The sequence below is a fragment of the Nematolebias whitei genome, chromosome 10 (genome assembly GCF_014905685.2).
Source record: "Nematolebias whitei isolate Nwh7 chromosome 10, NemWhi1, whole genome shotgun sequence".
In the NCBI taxonomy this organism is placed as follows: Eukaryota; Metazoa; Chordata; class Actinopteri; order Cyprinodontiformes; family Rivulidae; genus Nematolebias; species Nematolebias whitei.
The window spans coordinates 27,566,216-27,586,841 of NC_056507.1; the positions used below are offsets into that span (position 1 = coordinate 27,566,216).

The 20,626-nt window shown below is 40.1% G+C and overlaps 1 protein-coding gene across 2 annotated transcripts in view; it reads left to right on the forward strand.

The window, feature by feature from the left end:
• The window catches only part of roraa (RAR-related orphan receptor A, paralog a), a 232,590-nt gene that overhangs the window by 179,694 nt on the left and 32,270 nt on the right, over positions 1–20,626 (forward strand). The gene's annotated exons all lie outside the window — the stretch shown is intronic.

The following is a 20,626-nucleotide window of genomic DNA, read 5'->3' on the forward strand; positions in this document are numbered from 1 at the left end:
ATTATTATTATTATTATTATTATTATTATTATTATTATTATTATTATATAATTTAGGGTAATGCGTTTGAGTTAAGGAGTCCTTGTTTTTATTATGTCCAGTTCTTCCACACTAGAGAACGTGCACGATGTGTGTGTGGAGGTGGGGGGGCGGTGTTGGGGGGGGGTCGCAGACGAGTCACCGACGCTCTTACAGCGCGTGTGTCTGCGCGCGCGCATGTGAATTGTGCTCCACTGACCTATATTTTTAGTGTGTTGGGGGGGGGGGGGGGGGGGGGGGGGGGGGGCGCTTGGAGTTTACATGTGTGGCCATAAGTGCAGGATACAGTCACAATATAATGTTGATCTACTCCGCTTTTTAATCCCAGCTCCTCTCCCTCCTCCTCCCTCGCCATCAAACACACGTGTGCGCGCGCACACACACGCGACAAGTGCATCCAGACACTAACTGTAGAGCTACAGCACTTCCCTCACGCATGCTTGCACATGCCCATAGTCTCGCATTGTTTCCTCCTCTGTTGGATGCTCTCTTCCAGAGTGCATGTGAGCCTGCGCTCATGCTCTGATCAAACCAGCAGCCCAGATCAGGAAACTGGAAACTGTCACTTTGTGCAAGAAAAATGGAACAATACGTCCATTTATTGGACTTTCTCCACGTGTTCAAATCCTTTTTTACACATGAGGTTTTTATCATGTTTGACAAGAGCAACAGGGCTTTTTATAAACCAAATCGTTTTTTTAAGTAACCTGGTGAATGTGAAGAAAATGAAAGTTATGTGAAAAATATGAATTGTATCAATAGCAATAATCCTTAATAATCCTATTTTTTCCCACATCACCAAGAGTTGTTAAAAGGCCAAATTCTGATTCTTGTCTTTTTTTTACTGACAATGTGTGAGAATTTCTTTATGAAGTGAAGCTCAGACTATTTTGTGTCGAATAATTAGACACATTTTAAGACAACCTTTTGAAACATTATCTTTAAAAATTATACATATACATATATATATATATATATATATATATATATATATATATGAAGTGTTTTTATTAAGTTGCACATTTTTGAGGATAGAAAATGTAAATGTGCAGAATTTCTCTGCCTTTTCAAAAAGTGTGACTGTGAATATTTTATTATATTTACCTAATACAACCATGATTTATTATGTTTTAAGTTATTTTGATTTAGACAAACTAATTCAAATGAGGCTTTTTTTTTTTTTTTTTTTTTACAATAATCTTCAGCAGAAAGTCAGTGTGTCAGTGAGCGTGTCTCGATCGGCTCATTTTCCACCGCTCTATCTTCCTTTCATTCTTCCTTCGCCCACATTGTTACTTTCAGTTTCACAGAGGTCGCTGGTGTCGAGACAGGATTCTGTGACATTGTGAAAAATGAAATTAAATCGTGAACAAGCTGCATAATTGGAACCTCATTTATATGGCTGGAGCAATTTCTTCTGGAAAGTGGTCGGTGAATTGGCTGAGCTGCAGTGACTTGCTGCCCTGGCGCAAACTTACTTTTTATGGCAATATTTTTCCCCCATTTGACCTGTCTGGGCCTCTTTTCTGACTGTTTATCTCCTCTTAACTTCCAAATCATGCTAATATACTATAACAGCAGTCTGTATAAGTCACTGTGGCTTTGTCTCTGCACAACCCCCCCCCCCCCCCCCCCCCCCCAATCTATCCACCTCTCCCTTTCAGTTCAGCCTCTCTACCACACCACTGCCTCTCAAGTACCTAATTACCTGTAATGGAAACATCCCTCTCATTACCCCATGCAAATTAGCCATCCTACTCAGCACAATTAAGATGAAAATTCCAATTACATCATTAAAGAAAGTTGTTTGATGTGCGGATAGAAAAGGTAAAAAGTGCTCCTTATTCAGAGTACATATAATTAACCCTTGGAAATGAAAAAGTCCTTTTTGTGGCAATGAACATACAAAATGCATGAAAGCAAGGCTTAGTGAACCTCTGCAGTGCGTGTAGACAGGAAGCACAGAGATATGTGATTTAGCGTGAGTGTGTACTAGACTGTGAAAAATGTTCTGGGGGGCCCTAGAGGAGATGAAGCCAAATAACTTGTGATAGGTGCTTTAAGGCTTTGTTAACAAGGCTGTAAATATTTGCTGTAGATTTGCCACTCTTTGTCTCTTTCTATCAATGGCCTGCTGAAGTGCTGCGCGTATTTCGTGCTGCAGGCTCTCGCACGCTGAAGCAGAGGTTAACAAGATTGGCTATTATCCAGTTAGGGACTGAGGTCCTGCAAGACCAAAGGGAGAGAGAGAAAAAATCTCCTGATTAGGTTGAAGACAAATATAGCACAAGTCACCTACAAGGGTTTAGGATAGGCTGATTTGCAAAGATTGTTTTAAAATTTAAATTATTATTAACATGCCCATAATAAGCATTTTGCTTAAAATAGGAAATGCAATGCAAATTCCCGTTGTAGAAGTCACAACCTCTGCATTTATTTACATTTTTTTAAATTGAATTTACATGTTACATTACCATTAAATAATGAATAAATAGCCAGGGCAGGAGAAAGGCGATCCAGAGCCACCTGATCAAGAGAAGGCCGAGCGCGTTAGCCGTCTTTCTTCCCTCCTGGCTGACTGAGGGAGTGGGATGTGGCGTCCCTACAGGCTATTAAGGAGTGTGAGATGTGCCTGTCTTGAGCTGTGCACACTGAGACAAACATCCTGGCTGCCTAACTGTGTGTAGAGGGGCTGGTTAATGAGATATTGGCTGCCCATTGAGAGCATGGATTTTTGATTTGGCGGCAGAGAAGTTGGGAAGAGGGTGAGCTGCACTCCGGAGAGGGGAGAGGAGCCAAATGATAAGCCCTTATTTCTGAAACTGATATGATTTATTACCTTTTGGCTTAAAGCTGTTAGGTGTTGTGGATTATGTTATAGCTTTTATGAAAATTCCCTATAAAATTTATTTTCAATTGCAGCTGACGAGACTGTCAATGTCATAATTCATAAAGTAGGTGAGAATTACAATCAATCGCGTAACGTGGACTTTGAAATTACCAAAATGGAACAAATCACGGTGTAATAAAAATAGAAGATTAACAAAATCTTAAACAATTTAATACAATACAATTTGAAAGTTTGACTTAAAGCTAAAAGCAGTATTGAATAACGTGGGGTTATGTTTCGAATGTTATCAGCCATTAAATGTCTGTTATTAGTTGTTATCATCCCCATATGTAGCATTCAGACCAGTGGTGTAGTCTATGTGATACACGAGTATACGGAGTAAACCCACTAGAAAAGCTTAAGAATTTCAGTATACCCACTTAAAAGTGCCCAGTTAGGCACGTGTCATCGATATGTTAAATGGCAGTTAAATGCTTCCGTAACAATCAATCTGTATGCAGCGCTTGTTTATTACATTTGCTTATCCAGTGAATTATTGTATAATTCTGTACTTACTACTTAATACTTGAACATGTTTTGCTTTTATACTGTTTTATAAATTCTAATAAAAAAGCCAACTACAAAGTTTGTTGTACATTTATTCAAATATAAGCATAGGAGAAATTTAGAAATGTTCAATATGCATAAAAATCCAAATAAATTAACGATTACAGTTTATTTTGGTTATTATTTTACAGTTTATTATCACTACAAAAATGTAGACTACATCACTGGTTCAGACTGTCCCTCCTGTACCTACTAGTGGGTTTCATAATAATAATAAAGTGCTATGTGTTGTCATCATTGTATGTTCCCATACAAAGATGAAATTGGCTCTGCATTTAACCCAACACATCTGGGATACACCCAGGTGGAGCAGTGGGCAGCTGTGTAAGCACCCAGGGAGCAATTCAGGATTAGGTGTCCTGCTCAGAGACACCACGAGATGTGCAATGACCGGGGATCGAACCCAGGACCTTTGGGTCCTGAGTCGGCTGCCCTGCCACTGCACCATCTCGGCCCCTAATAATGTACCTTTAAACCTACTAGGAGGTAGGAGGGACAGTCTGAATGATACGTATGGGGATGACAACATCCAAAGCCGCTGGTTATTTTCTTCCTTGGAGAAACAAAAATTAATCTGGGACCAGTTTATACCTCACAAACCTTTATCAGGCAGACAGCTCTGTCAGTCGTCTTGTCTTGTCAGTCATACTCTGTGGTTTTGACAGATTTGTTCCCATCACGGGCAAGGTTAAATGACTCTCCCTGCTCTGTGACCAGCCATGCAGCGGTTCGACAAGAAACATCAGAGTTTCCAACGGGTTTCACAAGATGATTTTTCTTCATTCTAAAATCATTCACTCCCAAGTTCACTCAGGGTTCTCAATTTGACTCTCCAGTCAGGTAAAACACCTAGCTGGGCTTAGTCAAATGCCTCTAACTTAAGGGTAATTTCCTACTTTACTTTCAGTCAGTATTTCAGAAGTCACTTTACAGATCCTTTGAAGTGTCTCCCTGTCATGCAGCATTTAACTGCTGATTGAATACTTCTTCTGTCAGCACTGGTTAGATAATCGTTCGCCACAGTCCATTTTTTACTTTTTTCCTCCCCTCTAGCTTCTTCTGTTGAAGATGCACAGTGAATATAGATGTGATATTTTACAGCGCTTGTTCAAAGACTGCAAGCTTTAGGTTGAAATTGTTTAAATTTGCAGATATGCTCCGAACCACTTCAGTGTAAAATGGCTTTATTGTGTATCAATGAGCCGTAACTTAGTAGGAAAACAACTGGCATTTCTTCTGGGAGGTTTTGAAGTTAACGGTCGTATAAGAAAGTGATGGGTAAAGTTTCTTCCCCCCGTACTTTCTTTCTGAACGTGTTTTTCTTACCATCGTCTTTTTTCCCCTCCTCTGCGAGCCTCCAGAGGGCTGTCCATAGGCTTTTTGAAGTTGCATCAAAGAGGAAATGGGGGAGAAAAAGCATTATTGATTTTGCGTTTTGTCTGACTCAAACACTGAGGACAAAAAAAACACACACAGGTGATTGCAGCAGTCCAGCTCTGTCTCCTGTGAGTGAGCCAGAGGGAGATGGGGGTGGAAACCATGAGGTAGCAGGTGAACACCATTCCTTGGAGGTTAATGCTAAATTCTGTCATTTCTTTAGTTTTTGCTCCTCTCTGTTCCAAATGGGAGAGCAAATCAAGCCCATTACCAGATAAAAACTTCTGTTTCCACCCCACCTTGTCAGTTAACTGTTCCTCCTCCTCCTCTATCAGGCAAGTGACTCCCAAGGTCTGACAGCGCTCTGCAGTTGACCTGCTTTTCCATGAAACATCAAGCTGCTCTCGGTCGTAATCAGATCTCTTTGCAAGGCCAGCATGCTGGCAGCAGGCAAGAAGCCAGCGAGCTTGTATTGTTTGTGTGGGTTATTGCCCTCATCCTCCTCCTGCGTCAGCCCACTGTGGTGATGAGACAAGAGACAAGTACTTCTTACAGTGTTAATGTGACCTGGGGTGTCTGAGAAGGATCTCTCAGTGATGGCTGCTGATAAGAGCTTGTCACTGTGTTGCCTTATTCAGCACTTGCACCGAAGAAATGATGTGGTGCAGTGTACTCGTGTTTCATGAAGTTTGTTGAAACGGATCGTTCACGCTGCAGACGCGACTCTGGGTTGAAACACATGTTTTATTAGTGCCAGAATTGAGCAAAAGTTGTCTGGAGAGTCAGGGAATGAGAAGGGTCAGAGGTCGCAGCGTACTAAGATGCACTCATGGAGAGCCGCTGCAGCATCTCGCGATCTGAGTTCAAAAGTCACGACTGTTTTCCAGCTTGTTCCAGCGGCGTCAGATATTATCAGCCCATTAAATGGATGTTATTAGTTGTTATCATCCCCATAGGTAGCGTTCAGACTGTTCCCTCCTACCTCCTAGTAGGTTTAAAGTTACATTTTTATTTTTATTTTATTTTATTTATTGTAAATTTATTCATTTCATATAAAAAAACAATGACAATTTTTAGAAAGAAAAAAAATTAAACAAAAATACATAAAATGAAAGGAAGCAGAAGAATAAAACATTTCTTATTATATCTGCTCCCTATTTATGGTTGATAATATGCATCACAGCTCGCGTGTAAAACCGGAAGTGTATTTTAGTTAGCTTTATGTAACCCTTTTCCAAAACCTAACCTGACCCAGACCACTGACCCTAAACATAACCCCCTTACCCTTGAGCCTTAACCTAACCCTGACCCTAAACCTAACCCCAAGACCCGTATCATACATAACCCCCAGACCCTTGACTCTTAGCCTACCTGTATTATCAGCAATAATAACGGACCTTTAAAACCTAGAGGAGGGGCAGTCTGAACGCTATGTATGGGGATGATAACTAATAACGGCCATTAAATGGATGATTACATCCGAAGCGGGTGATTCTTGACTAACTGCAGTGATTCTATGTTGCTAACGTGCAAAATGTAAGAGAGCAAAATGAGCTCCGCATCACTCTAACTCACCCACAGAAAAGGAATTTATCATCACAGATAACAAAAGGAAACAGCCTCGCCAATACAGACTGCTCGAGATTGATTTGTATGCACATGCTTTTATTTGAAATAAAAGAAATGCTGCTTCAGTGCTAATTACTAAGATGAAAGAAAGAAGAATGTGCAAGGCAATGAACTTTGTTTAAAGGCACAGCACATAGTTTATTCAAGGGCACAAAGCTTTAATGAAATTCATCCTCATTTATAGTCTCATGTAGTGCAATTTGAAATGGAAACTTTTTATTTGTCTTTTTTTTTATAGAAATAAACGAGGAGCTCTGTTTGCATAGTTTGATCTTACCATTGAGTTTGCTAGCCAGACATCAAAGCCAACTACACAGTGTATGTTGTACAGACTGAGAGCATGCATCCTTCCCAGCTGGAGCAATGGGGTTAACTGGATGTAGAGAGATCCTTGACCCATCTGAGATAAGCTCCCCACCTCCTCTCGCAATGTGGAAAATCTGATTGCTGATTATGAGTTTATTCCCCATTGTGCTCAGCCTTTTGCATGTCAGGATCCATCCCTCCCAAGCAGAACTGATTAAGGAGCTGGAGATGATGCTACAGCTTTGAGAAATTGCTGAAAGACTCCGAGAGAGCCTGGCAATCTGGAGTGCAGCTGGCAATCACCCACTGCTGACTCTTTCAGAGGCTTTTTTGGGTTGTTTTGTTGTTTTCAAGTGGGTTTTCTGGCATATTGTTGTCTTTGTTCCCCTGGGCTTCTTGTTTCTGGATGAGAGCTTTCCTAGTGCTGAGCACAGGTCCTTGTCAACCTGGATGCTCAGCTCAGCCTAGACCAGCAACAGCAGTGTCAGCAAAGACTCTCGCTCAAAGTCTCAGGATTTGCTTATGATCGGCCTCTTACAGCAGCCTAATTTGTGTAAAAGAAGGATGTTCATCCGTCATGTAAAAAAAACACTTTCTCTGCTGCTTTTCAGATTTCAACACGAGGACAAAAATTGAAATAAAAGACTCCTCACAAGTGTATCTTCGTGTAAACTTTTAAAGGTTCGTGTGGAGTTCTGTCATAGGAAAAAATAGTTTTCTAGCAAAAAGACAGTGCGGCTGCTTTATTTGCTTGCAGGGTTCTGTCACTTGGTAACAAATCAGCAGCTGCCATCTCCAAGTTTTCATTTTGTCAGTAGTTGGAGGGTAGAGGAAGACAATCCTCTTCTTACTATGCTAATAGCTGTTTTTAAACCCTTTAATGTGTGACTTGGGGCAACAAAAGATGAATCTGCCCAAACAGAGCATTTTCATCACTGGAAAATACTATAAAAACTGTAGAGCCCATCGTTAATGACGTCCTACAGTCAAACATGTCACCAAGAGTTTTTCTCCATGTTGCCTGAATGCCTAAATGTTTGTTTTGTTGCCTATATAAAATGTGAATATTATATTGAGCACTGTCTGCAATACTGTTAAGCTATAAACAGACTAAAACAAATGATGTATGTCATGATAAAAAAAAGTTTGTGTCCCAGATTCCAAGCCACATTTTTGCTTGGCATCTCAGTATGAAAACAACCTTAGGCAATGCTTTTTTGGGGTGTTTTTATTAACATTTTACTTAAGTCATTTTGCTCCTTGACATAATGCAACATGTTGGGTGTTTTGTGCCAAAATTTCATATAATTATACCTACAAATAAAAATATATATATTTTCAAAAGTTTCCTGATAGTTTCAAAAGGTGCAGCATGTTTTTATGAAACTAGATAACAGTGAAAACAGACTACCGTACTTGCCGCCGTACACGTCGCACCGCCGTGTAAGTCGCATCTATTATGCGTCACCGCTGACAACCTGGAAATGTGGGCCGGTGTTGTGCCAAAAATTGATCCCCAAATGCTGGCCGTGGGTGCGTGCACAGGAGGACTTTAACAAGAATTTAATAAGATTAAAACTAAAAGAAAACAATTATTTGTTTGCTCAACATTATACATCAGTAAAGGTGTGTGTCAGTTGAACTTTTCCTTAATAAATGCACTTTAATGGTCAAATCAGCTGCATTTCGCCTGGGCGGTGCAGCGAAATGCAGCTGATTTGATGTTTGCTCCAGGAGTTCCGGAGCGAGACAAAGGTGGATGGCTATGGCAAGCCAAGTGTCTATTTTAATAGCCACTTTTACCTATTAATGAGATGCTTGGCTTGCCATATTAGTTGAGGGCCCTCTAGCGGCTGAAAATGGTAGTGTTCAATATTTTCCATGTCAGAATGAATGAAATCGTCTGATCTCAGCCCAAAATTGGGTTATAAATATGGGGGGGGAACCATATATTAGTCGCTTCAGTGTATAAGTTGTAGAACTTACAAATTTATGCAAAAAGGTGCAACTTATACAGCAAACATTTCAGTATATGCATTTCAAACATTATAGCACTTAGCAAAGATATAAATCTGGGATATCAAATCCAGACTAATACACTACAAAATCTTAAAAATGCAATATGAAACCTGAATAGTTCTGTAATTACATTAAATGCAGCATTTGTTTACGTAATGAGACTGAAGACAGCACCAGACTAGCACAAGCTTCATTGTAAAATGCTAATGTGTTGCTGTCTTTATTGTCTCACTATGATTCAGTGCTGAGGTACTGTTATTTTATTCATGTGTTGGAAAGAAAACGCATGCTGTGAATGTATTATTAGTGATATTAAATATAGCCGCAGTGCTAAAAAGTAGCTTTGATAATCAGCAACAGCATTGACATGCTAATTAGCTGTGCGCTAATAACCTTAGTCGGTGTTGTTGCTGCTGAGGTAAAACAACAAAGCTCAGCTGCAGACGTGTGTATCCTCAGCAACGTCAGTGTCAATTAGAAACAATAGTCATATGTAACACTGTGTAGATGACAGACTCTAAACCTTTTTTTTTATAATAACCACTTGAAGTTTCTTAGATGGTGTGTAATCTCCTACAAATGTGCATGTTTAGTAGAAAATATCAATTTCTGTACGTCAAGGCATTTTAATGTTTGTACAAGATCACCGACTTATTGTTTCACATTTAGGGGTCCACTGTTGAGGAGCAGTTTTAAAATTCTGATTGTAATATTTGGATTTAAAAATGTCCTGCTGTTCTTCCTGCTGGTTAAAACGATACGTCATAAAAAAATCATACAGATTTTTTTTTTTTAATTAAATAACGCTTTCTGTGAAACAACAGAGCTTATTTTTCGATTATTTTGTAAAAGACATACTGTGAATATGCCTTTGCCACTCTGGATAAATAAATGTACAAGTGGCAGTGAATGCACCCCACTAATCACAAAAAATCTTAGACATCCCACAAGAACTTGGACGTTGAAGTTAGCTTGTAACCAGCCCTTCTGTTTGCTGGTTCCAGTACAAGTTTTAAGTCCTATCCCTCTCTATTTAAACAAACGCTACATCACCCTTATGAAAATATGAAAATGTATCCTTTGTTTCACATAGTTCCTGCCTTGCTGCTATATGCTCTATTATTCATTTAATACTTTTAACCTCAGTTAGTTACTTCATGCCTAAAAGAAAGATCATGTGACACCATAATTGTGTGCAGGGGACAAAATGGGACTTTTAGCCCAACATCGCTAATGTGCAGACTAGATAAAATATATATAACATGGCAGTGCCCATGAACAGGACTTGGTGGCGTCAGTTCTCAACAGCAGGAGGAGGTTGAGGCATGACATTTAGGTTTTATTGTTTTTTATGGTGGATGGTGCAGACACAATGGGATAGGTAAAGCAGACATTCCAGTTAAAGCTACTCATAGATCAACTACAGCACGTTTGACACACCTTGCCCACTTGAGTTGGTAAGAAAGTTGTTTTTTGATCTTTTGACACATGATTACATTGGACGTCAGCGCTTTGATCTCAACGTGGATTTTTTCCCCCCCTCTCTCTTGATGTGAGATTATTGTAATTTATACATAAGGGATTTTGCTTTGGCCTAACTAAACTTGAGTAAACATGGAATACGCATATTGTATTCATTTACAGATTCTCATTAGTAAGGCCTAGGATAATTAATGAGAGGCCATGGCATATAACTAGACACTGTTCAAATAATTAATTCCTTTTCTGCTCCTGCTACGTGTGAGAAAAAGTGTCTGATCAATTCATCTCTTAGATGTAGCTCTTTGAAGACATGAAGTCTTATGAGAGCACCACTACAGTATTTATTCTCTGGAAAACTTTGCGATGCAGATCATGCAGAGGCTGTACAAAATGTTGCAGGTTTCTGCTTCCTGAATCATTCATAAAGCTCCTCAGTTTTCATAAATGAGCGGTATATCTCCAATTAAACCTGCACAGGTGTAAAATATGATCTTTTCTCCAGCATCATAACTACAGGCAGGTTCAGAGTTTGTGGTTTACTGATTGTGCTTACAGGCAATGGTATTACCAATTTGCATGCTTTTCTAGCATGCATTTTTCATGCAGATTATTTACAAGTTTATGTTTCATTGCACCTGAAGCATAACTTAAATAACTTTTAAAAAAATCAAGTTTGAAATGTTGAAACCCTCTGGTGAAAAGAATTACTGCATCTAAATATTTCAAATATACAAAGTATGTTTCTTAAGAATCAGAATCAGCTTTATTGTCATTGTACAGGAGCACAACAAAATTACATTTCAGTAAAGCCCATCTGAAGAAACCCACATAAACAAACAAACAACAGACAGGGTAGACGGGGTGTCTGAGGCTGCAGCCTCACTGAAAGGCGCTTCCATTTTTGTTAGATTAGAAAAAGGGGAACACAAGTGAAGAGGAGGTTAAAAAAAGCATTTCTCACACTGTCACTAACAAGACACAGTGTGAGGCTGCAAAAAAAAAAAAAAAAACAGCACAAAAAAAGCAACATATTGGTGACATAAAGACATTCAAGTGGAGTTGCTGAGGTCGGGAGTCCCAGCACAGGCTGCCCAAGTGAATGACGCAGCCACGGGCACTTCCGGATCTACCTAGGTTGCTGCACTGAGGGAGCAAATTAGAGAGACAAGCAAGGCGGTGAATTTGAGGGGAAGTAGTCCATGAGCACTGCCCAGACAGCCCCCCACAGCCGTAGTCCTGATAAGAGATGTTTATCAGCCGGTTCGATAGAGCTCTGAATCAGGTCCATGTCCTTGGGGAAAGGAGCGGGGAGGGGAGGGGGAAAGCAGAGCATCTTGTTCATATAAAATCCAGGAGAATTTGAGATAGTCAACCTTCCAAGGCCGACACTGGGGGAACCAGAATCAGATAGCAACAGTTGTTTTGCGTCAGACCGAGCTCTGTTCATTTCCATCTGCCTTTTACAGCCGCACTAGTACGTCTCAATGGCAACTCCATATTGTTGTCACATACACTGAGTAGAGCTTTCAACTTCTTTGAAATATATTCCTTCTCACCAGCGAGATTCTGGAGCTGTAAGCCTGCGATTCTCAGTAAGAACCACGTCCAGCTTGCGGCTCAGCTTGCATTTGAGACTTGTGTTGATAGCATGGTGCATTTCTTCACACATGCCAGGCAGCCTTACAATGGCCAGAACAACTGCTGACATTTTCTGAACTTGTCGATATGCCAGGTAACCACCAACTCCAAAAAACAGAAATCCTGTTATCATAAATCCAATTGTGTACACATCTTCAGCATCCTTGACTGACAGGATGGACAGACACACGATCTTCCACTTCCCCAAGGAATCCATCGTGTATCCGGCTGCAAGTGTCCCATCGGGGCAGGAGGGCTCTCCTTCGTCCTGTCTTCTCGTTGAGAAAATTTGATAAATTGTGTTAAGACCAGCTGACCAGATCCATAATTTACAATATGGAAAATGTGCAAAAAGAGGTTCTAAAAAAAGGTTCACAGGACAAAGAGCAGAGCAGGGAAGGAGCAGGAGGGAAAAGTGTCCGCCTTCGCCGAGAGCAAGGGGAAAAAAATAGATTTAAGAAGTCATACGTATGTATTAAGAAGTCAAATACATGACAAATTACAGATTCATTAGTTCTTAAGAAAACCAAATGCTATATGAAAACATAGTTAATATATAAGACACGTTAATAGTATTCATGTTTCTAAAACTTTTTTATTGGCTATAATAATATTTTAATCATTAATCTGTCATTTTGGTTCATGAAAGTGAAACACTGGTCATATTCCAATATTCTGAGGAAGTGTGTCTTGGAAATTTTTTATTTATATTGACAGTTTGTGAATGATAGCTAAAATTGGACAGGTTATCGTGACACTTGTTCCATAATGTTTAAAACTCAGTATTTGATTTTGTGATTTTCACTTTGATGTTTGTTTAGCAGAGCTGTATAACTCAATGTGAAGGGTTGCTGCATTGATGAAAATCCTTGTAATTTGTCTTTCTTTTATAGTCATTTAGGTTGATTGCAAGATTTCTGTCATGAGTGAGTCGTGTTTGTTTTTAGCATTGTACACGCAAATTATCAGGATTGAGTACAGAAATAATTGGATGTACATAACCTAAAAGGAAGGTTCCTGTTTTTGCTTGACTGCAATTCCTCTTTGACCTTGCTTTTGTCTTGTGTAGCTTTCCACAATGGTCCCTTAGGTCCCATCCAGAAGTTTGTGACCACACTGTGTTCACTTATAACACACTTGTCACGATAAAACTAAATTAAAAAAAGGTGTTGCCAAAGACAAACCATTTAAAGAAGGCTGCTTGGAGTACAACTAGGACACGAGGGATGCTTGCTTTGAGCAGATGCTGTTTGAGGAGATAACTGTCTTCATTTATTTAGCTCATTACTCAGGAACTACAGGAACGCACAATTCACTTCATATATCCATGAAATCAATTGTTTTTTTGAACAGTTTTCTAATAATTTCATTAGTGCCACCTATTGAATTGGGGGTCAAACTGTTCTTCAGCTGACACTGAACTAGCATGAATATGAACACATGAACATTTAGCAAGCCCTAATTGTTTTTTTATTTGTGGATACAGGAATTAAATGGAAGTCTTCACTTACTGTACTTAAACCTATCCCTGTACGAGAGAGATCTAGTACCGTATTTTTTGCCGTACATGTCGCACCACCCTATAAGTCGCATCAGTCCAAATATATCTAATGAAGTGGAAAAAACATAAACACGTCACTTTGCCGTATAAGCCATGTCTATTATGCATCACAACTGACACGTCACTGCTGACAACCCAGAAATGTGGGCCGGTGTTGTGCCAAAAATCAATTGGTTGCCAAATGGCGGTCGCAGGACTGTGCACAGGAGGACTTTAACTAGAATTTAACAAGATTAACACTTAAAAAAAATTATTTGTTTGCTCAAAATTATAGTAAAGGTGTGTCTCAGTTTAACTTTTGCTTAATAAATGCACTTTGACGGTCAAATCAGCTGTATTTCAAAAGCCGATTTGCAGAAGCTGGAGCCCACAGAGGGATGACTCGCTGCGCATTTCTTCGAAATTTAACAAGATAACCACCTAAAAACAATTATTTGTTTGCTCAAAAGTATAGTAAAGGTGTGTCTCAGTTGAACTTTTACTTAATACATGCACTGTAATGGTAAAATCAGCTGCATTTCAAAAGTATTCGCTGCTTCGGTGCTCCGGGAGTGCGCAGAGGGAGGAAATCAGGAAGGAGGACCCTCACTTTAAAAAAACGAGGTTGCAGCTGTTCCACTTCCACCATTGATCAGTCTCCTATCCCTGCTAGTAATGTGGTACTCACCATCCACAGCCAGCAACCAATTACTTTTGGTGCTGGGCCCAGTACTCCAGGCTGCAGCAAGGTACATCTCAGAGTTAGCCTTATATTTCTCTCTGCAAATAATGAGTTGTGTAAAGTACTCAACAATGTTTGGAATACTTTAGCTTATTTTTATTAAAACCTAGATTAACCTACTTTTTGTTGCACAAAAAATTTAAACAAAGTACTTTGTTACTCTTAATAAGCAGTTTGTACAGAGTTTTTTTCTAGTGTATGTGCGCTAAATTATTGTTTTTGGGACAGTAATGCAGAATTTGCGAATGCTTAATCAAGATTTTGGTCAAACAGATCATGCGTTCTTTTAAAAATATTTTTTTTTTCATTTAATTATGTAATAAAGTGATGTTATATACATTTGTGGGGTTTGTGGGGCATTCAGTTTTTTGGAAACGTAACTAATGTAAGTTTACCATTATCATGTGCGCACTGACAAGTATGAACATTTTTACTACCGGTACTTTTTTTTTTTTTTTTTAAGCAACTCTTAAGGGAGAATCAAGGACCGTTTATTTCCAAAGCTCTTTTTTTTTTCTCAAAGCAATTTAAATTGTTGAGTTGGTATGAAAATTGAATGTTATCCATACACAACAGATATTACATGGCTATTACTGATTTACGTTCATAAGATAGATGTGATGACACAATAGCGTATCCCTTGAGCAACCACAAAAGCTTCTGGTGATGAAGGGTTTATTTTTAAAACTACAGCAAAGGCTTTCTGTAGATTAATTTCAGCATGTGGCTCCATTGTGGGAGAAACAAATTGGGCTTTGCGGAATTAGTGTGTTTGCTGCATAAATCTCAGATCTATTCCTGAAACATATGATTGTAGTTAATGTGATTGAATGCTTGCGCATTGCCTTTGTGAAAAAGAACGGGAAGCAGACCTTCCCAAATGGATTACTGTAGAGCCGCACGTACAGTAGTGATGGGTTGCTGTTTTCTTCATCGAACCAGGTGTGTTGTCCAAATACAATATGGATGTGCAGGGCTGCCTGTGTACTCTAGTGCTGGGAGACTATTTGCTGAAGGTCATTTGGGATCATAGCTTGCCATTAATAATTTCTGAAAGCATCCAACAATTCCATCTGTTCTGGTACATCCATCGCTCTCTTCAAAGACAAAGGCAGCATCTGCAGTTTAGAATTGAACTTGCCTTCGGGCCAACATGTTGAAGGTGGGATTCTTTCAGAGCACATATCTCCGGTCATCAAGTCTTACCTCTTTCATTTGAGCCAATTAATGCCTGTTTGCTCCCACAGATTGAATGCATGAGCACAAATACTCCCAGTATGTGTTGTATTGATATTGTAGTGTGTTTTTCATGCTTTCTAAGCTGCATCTCGAGGACGTGTAATTTACTAATTTCACACATACACTCAAAGGCTGCTGGCCTCGCTGCAGGGACGCAATTACCACCCTCCATCACATTTAACCAGTCAGCTTGACAAGGTTTTACTGGAGAATTTATCAAAGCTGATTTCATATGAAGCATTTAATCACATGCATTAAGCATGTTTGTGTGTGCGGCTCGTGAAATAGCAGGTTTTAACCCGTGCACCTGACGTTCGGCGCTGTAAAATTTAAATAGATCTCCATGACAGGCCCACTTCAGATCCGTGGGAGTTCTATGGGGAGTAAATGGATGTTATTGCAGTGGCGCGCGCTGCCCAGGCCTGGTGGGCACAGTGGGCGAAGAGGCAAGTGTCTAGCAGAGTGAAAAATGGCAGTGTGCAAGGAGAGTGCATGCACACAGCTGAGGCTGTGACAGAAAACAGTCAGACTTGCGCTCCTGCCGCTCCAGCTCTCCCTGCCAATGATAGATATCCACTTTGGGTTTGTTAATAACCCAAGCCTGGCTCTCATGATGGACTCGGAGTAGCTATTCCAACCACCATTCACTCAGATGAAGAAAATTGTGAAGATGTGTTCTGGGAAAGTGGAATAATCTTGTACATGCGTCTGGAAAAGGGATTAATGGAAATTGTAGCTTGTGTGATAAAATTAATAGAAATACTACATAAATGCAGCTTACAGTTATGACTGCTTCTTCCTTCACGTGTGGTTTGCTGATAAAGCACCTGCATCTGTGAGTATCTCCAACACCTTTCAGCCTTGGGCTCCTGTACTGTACTGTAGGGCTGCCCAGTGAGTCCACTCAAATCATCATCAGCTCCAAACTGCTTAGCCTGGCTAATTTGAATTTCACATCTCTGCTGACTCATAACCCTGTCAGGACCCTTTTTCTTTATCATGTCGATGCCTCTGGTGGAGTCTCATCACAAGCAATAGAAATTAATTATCCTGATAAGAAACTGAATCATAGTTATGATGAATTTGGGCTTAATGTGTAAATCTGATTGGTATCTGTTTCATAGTAATTATTTTGTTGGATTTATTCATAGCACTTTTGCAGGTGTTAGTGGCTTTATCAGAGCAGGCGAGAGAGATTGTAGGAAACGATTTTAGCAGGTGACACCTTTGGAATAGTTGGGTAAGAAAATGTGGCACTGCACTGGCCACTGGACAGCAGCACCGATCGGCGTGATGAAGAGGGACTGATTGGGTTGTCTACATCCACAGGAAGCTGAGCATTGGGGTTCAAGGTTATCTGGACACGTCCAACTCCTGTTTTCATTCATTCTCCTCAACCATCAGCCAGCCCTTCTTGGGCAAACCAGCAAATTAGCAATGCTGATGTCTGCTAGCAGGGCTAGCAAGGGAATGCCTGTGAATCCTAATGCCATGATTAAACTTTCATATCTGTCCAGGGGAACTGCTGCATACACAAAATAAGCATTCTCTTTTTATTGTTCAGCACTTCGAATAAGGACATTGAGATGGGAAAACATAAACTCTTCAGTGGGGTTAAATAGGTGGGGTCAAAGGGGGTGAAATCACTCAGATAAGTCTTTTTTTTTGGTTGTTGTTGTTTTAGCTGATAGTTGTTTTTTTTTTTTTCTCGGCTGCTCCCTTCCTCAGGGGTCGCCACAGCGAATCAACTCTCATGAAGACTTGGCAATAGTTTTTTGCGCAATGCCCTTCCTGATGCAACCACCGAGCTACCACAGCCTTCTGTGTGGAGCAGAGAGCTGCTATCTAGTGCACCCAGGGGAGCAGATAGTAGGGGGTTAAGGGCCTTACTCAGGGGCCCAGAGTGGGGCAAATGAGGGTGGAGGCAGGTGTGGGTGCTCTCCCACTCATATTTTAAAGTTGTTGGTTCGGGGTTCGAAACGGCGACCTTACGATCACAGGCTTGTCTTCTATAACCTCTGCGCCACCACACCCTCATTTTAGCTGATGTAGTACAAAATAAATATCCGGTTAGTGTTTCAAAACTCACTGAATTGATTGTACTGCAGAGAAAGTGTAGTTTGGGAGCCTCGGTCCAAACTGCGAGACCTGGATGTGTCCATTATATGAGATGGCCTTATCAGGTGTTACCTCCTGCCGAGCCCCAGCTCAGTTCCCCTTCACTCCCCTTTAACTGCACTCCCAAAACATGGGCCTTCATTAGCAGGGCTAAATTTCCCAGTTTTCTGCAATCTCTATCATTTCTTGCCTTGAGGCAATCCAATAATTACCAGTTCTCATTCCCCCCTCCTTCCGGCCAGCAGGAAAGTGTTCTGACGTGCATTAGTTTGCATGAAATATTATCAGAATATTGCACATTTCTCCATCCTGCAGCCTCTGACACGGGAAATATGGAGTTGCAGGAGTTGTGATTGACACATGTCTGTCTTTCATGTTCTTCGGAGAATAGCTGCTTTGTTCTGGAGGTACAGCAAGAATTTCTGATGGAAGGAGAAATGGTGTAATGTGTACAAAGGCTTTGTTGCTTTGTTTAACCTCCGTCTGCCATTATTTTCCATGCTTTGGAGAGATTCTTCATTACCTCCAGTTTAGGTGCACTTTATTTTCAGAATTTAAAGCCATGCTCAAATGTTTTCCTCTGAAATATTAGTTTTCTAATAGAGTAGCATCTCTCTCATTGCAGGGTTTGGGAAAGATACAGATGGATGCAGAGTATATAATGCCTGGAAGGGAAAGGCATCTTCAATGATTATGGTCAGGGTGATGGTCAAAAGGCCAGGAATTTCATCCAGCTGCACATATTTGGTCTCATATCATTTATTCATTTAAGTAATAATGTCCAGTGGCTCTGGATCACGGAAGGCACTAGACTTTCTATTAAATGCAAACTCAGCTAATCTTTGCAGTTGATATATCCAGAAAGGGGAAACTTTTGCCTACAATTCTTGCATGATCCTGTGCAACCTAGTTAGTTGCAATTGCATGTTGGAAATGATAAATTAAATGATTGTCTTTTGAAAGTAATCTGTTGGTATACTATTTGGTAAATTACATCTCTGTTTTAGCACAGTTAAGGCATGAACATGACAAGACAGGTTGTGGACAATTTAAAAAAAGTCTTGCAATGTAGTTCATGAACGCATATTTAAATGAAAAAGGGAACTCGCATTAAGCTGAGGATCCTTCTGATACCCAGTTGTTGTTGATGTGTGAGTTTTAAGCCCGTTTAGTTGCTCTGCTTGCTTGGCTGTTGGAAGCAGCAATGATTTTGGACTTTGTGACCGTCACTTTAATCTCTAATGAAGGCTTGTCCCTGGCTCTGCTCAGCCCTCCGATAGTGGAGGAGTCATAAACAGGCCTGTCGAGGGGGGATTGCAGCGCTAGTGGTACAAATAGCAAATAAAACCCGTGGGACCAAGCTATGCTTGCATTATGGTGTAATTTAGATACACTAAAGCTTGCAAAAACAGACATATCATATGAGAAAATTCCTCTACTCTGCTTTTCCAGCTCAGTGTGTGACTAAATCATGGCATACCTTCAGACTCACTTTTCATTTTCTCCCTTTTAAAATAAACATTGCACCCATTAGTTCTCTCGTGTGAGTTACAGTCAAATGTTTGCATTCAGATGGTCAGAATATCTGTCATAATACTGAAACTAAAACACCATAAAGGCTTATTACAGTTGTAAAATAAACACTCTGCCTTTGAGATTGCATCACAAATTGACCATAAAATTTGTGTTTCTAAATTTAGTCATGGCGTTTTATCGCATATGCTTCCTTTCGTTTAACAACATTACCATATAAATTAAGACAATTTCATGTTTAACATCTAGTGCAAGATGTAAATGTGTTGGGATGATTGTGTGAAACTGATTACTGGTTGCTCTGTGTTCTGACACATTCTGCGTTCATGCAGCATGTGCGACAGCTGGTTAGTAATTAGAATAATCTTCTCCCTGGTAGTGATTTAGCTTTCATGACTGCAGCTTACCTCAAATTGAAAATAAATTTATAGATAAATGTTTTTGCTGTTCCAACAAATTACGCCGCTGTAACTCAGCGGAGCCAAGTTGTTTATTTGGGTAGCAAAAGAGCAATCAAGGTAAACAAACAAAGTGCTTTATGAGTGCTGTCAGATTAATAACGATGCTACCCAGTGGCGATGATACAAATGGTTTTTCAACACACCCTGCCTCGTATCATCGTGGTAATTATAGATGCTATATCATTATTATATCACATAGTCAGTACAGATTATGAGGATAATTGAAGCTTGCTGCAGGATTGCCAAGTCCACTCCGCTGCCATTAAACTGGGAATTACTGTCCAAGAGAGAAGCTCAAACATTCCACCATCCATATTAAATGGTACTGGATCAGTGTCTTTATGATCCATGGATATTGTTTGTGGGAATTGAACTGTCATGAAAAATCAGGAGCCTCTCATGGCATAGCAATGATGAGAGGTAAAATTAGACTGATTGGTCGTTCGGTTGGCTTATTAATTAGAAGAATTTTTGCCTTGTTTTAAATAATTGCCTTCAACCACATCTCAGCTTACTAAGAGTCAGAGTCAGAGTCAGAGTTTCTTTATTGTCATTCGCACCTCATGTGGTACATGTGGTGGAGCGAAATTATGTACACAGGGTCCCAGTTACATCCAACAATAAAATGTATAAGAAAAACAGTAATAACATCCAAGATATGAACTAAGAAAAACATCAACTAAATATACACTAAGCACTCATAACATAAAACATTGAACATCAGCACAAACATGAACATGAGTCTGTGAGCAGATGTGCACGCATGAACACATCAACATTGAAACAGATCAGCAGCAACATGAAACAGATCAGCAGCAACATGATATGGTTTTTCACAGTGATTATTCTAGTTAGAGATTCATGAGTCTAACAGCCTCAGGGTAGAAGCTGTTCCTCAGTCTAGTGGTTCTACACTTAATGCTCCTTAACCTCCTTCCTGAGGGGAGTGGGGCAAAAAGTGTGTGTGCTGGGTGGGTGGGGTCCTTCATGATGCAGGTGGCCCTCTTCCTGCATCTGGAGGTGTAGATGTCTGTGATGGTGGGGAG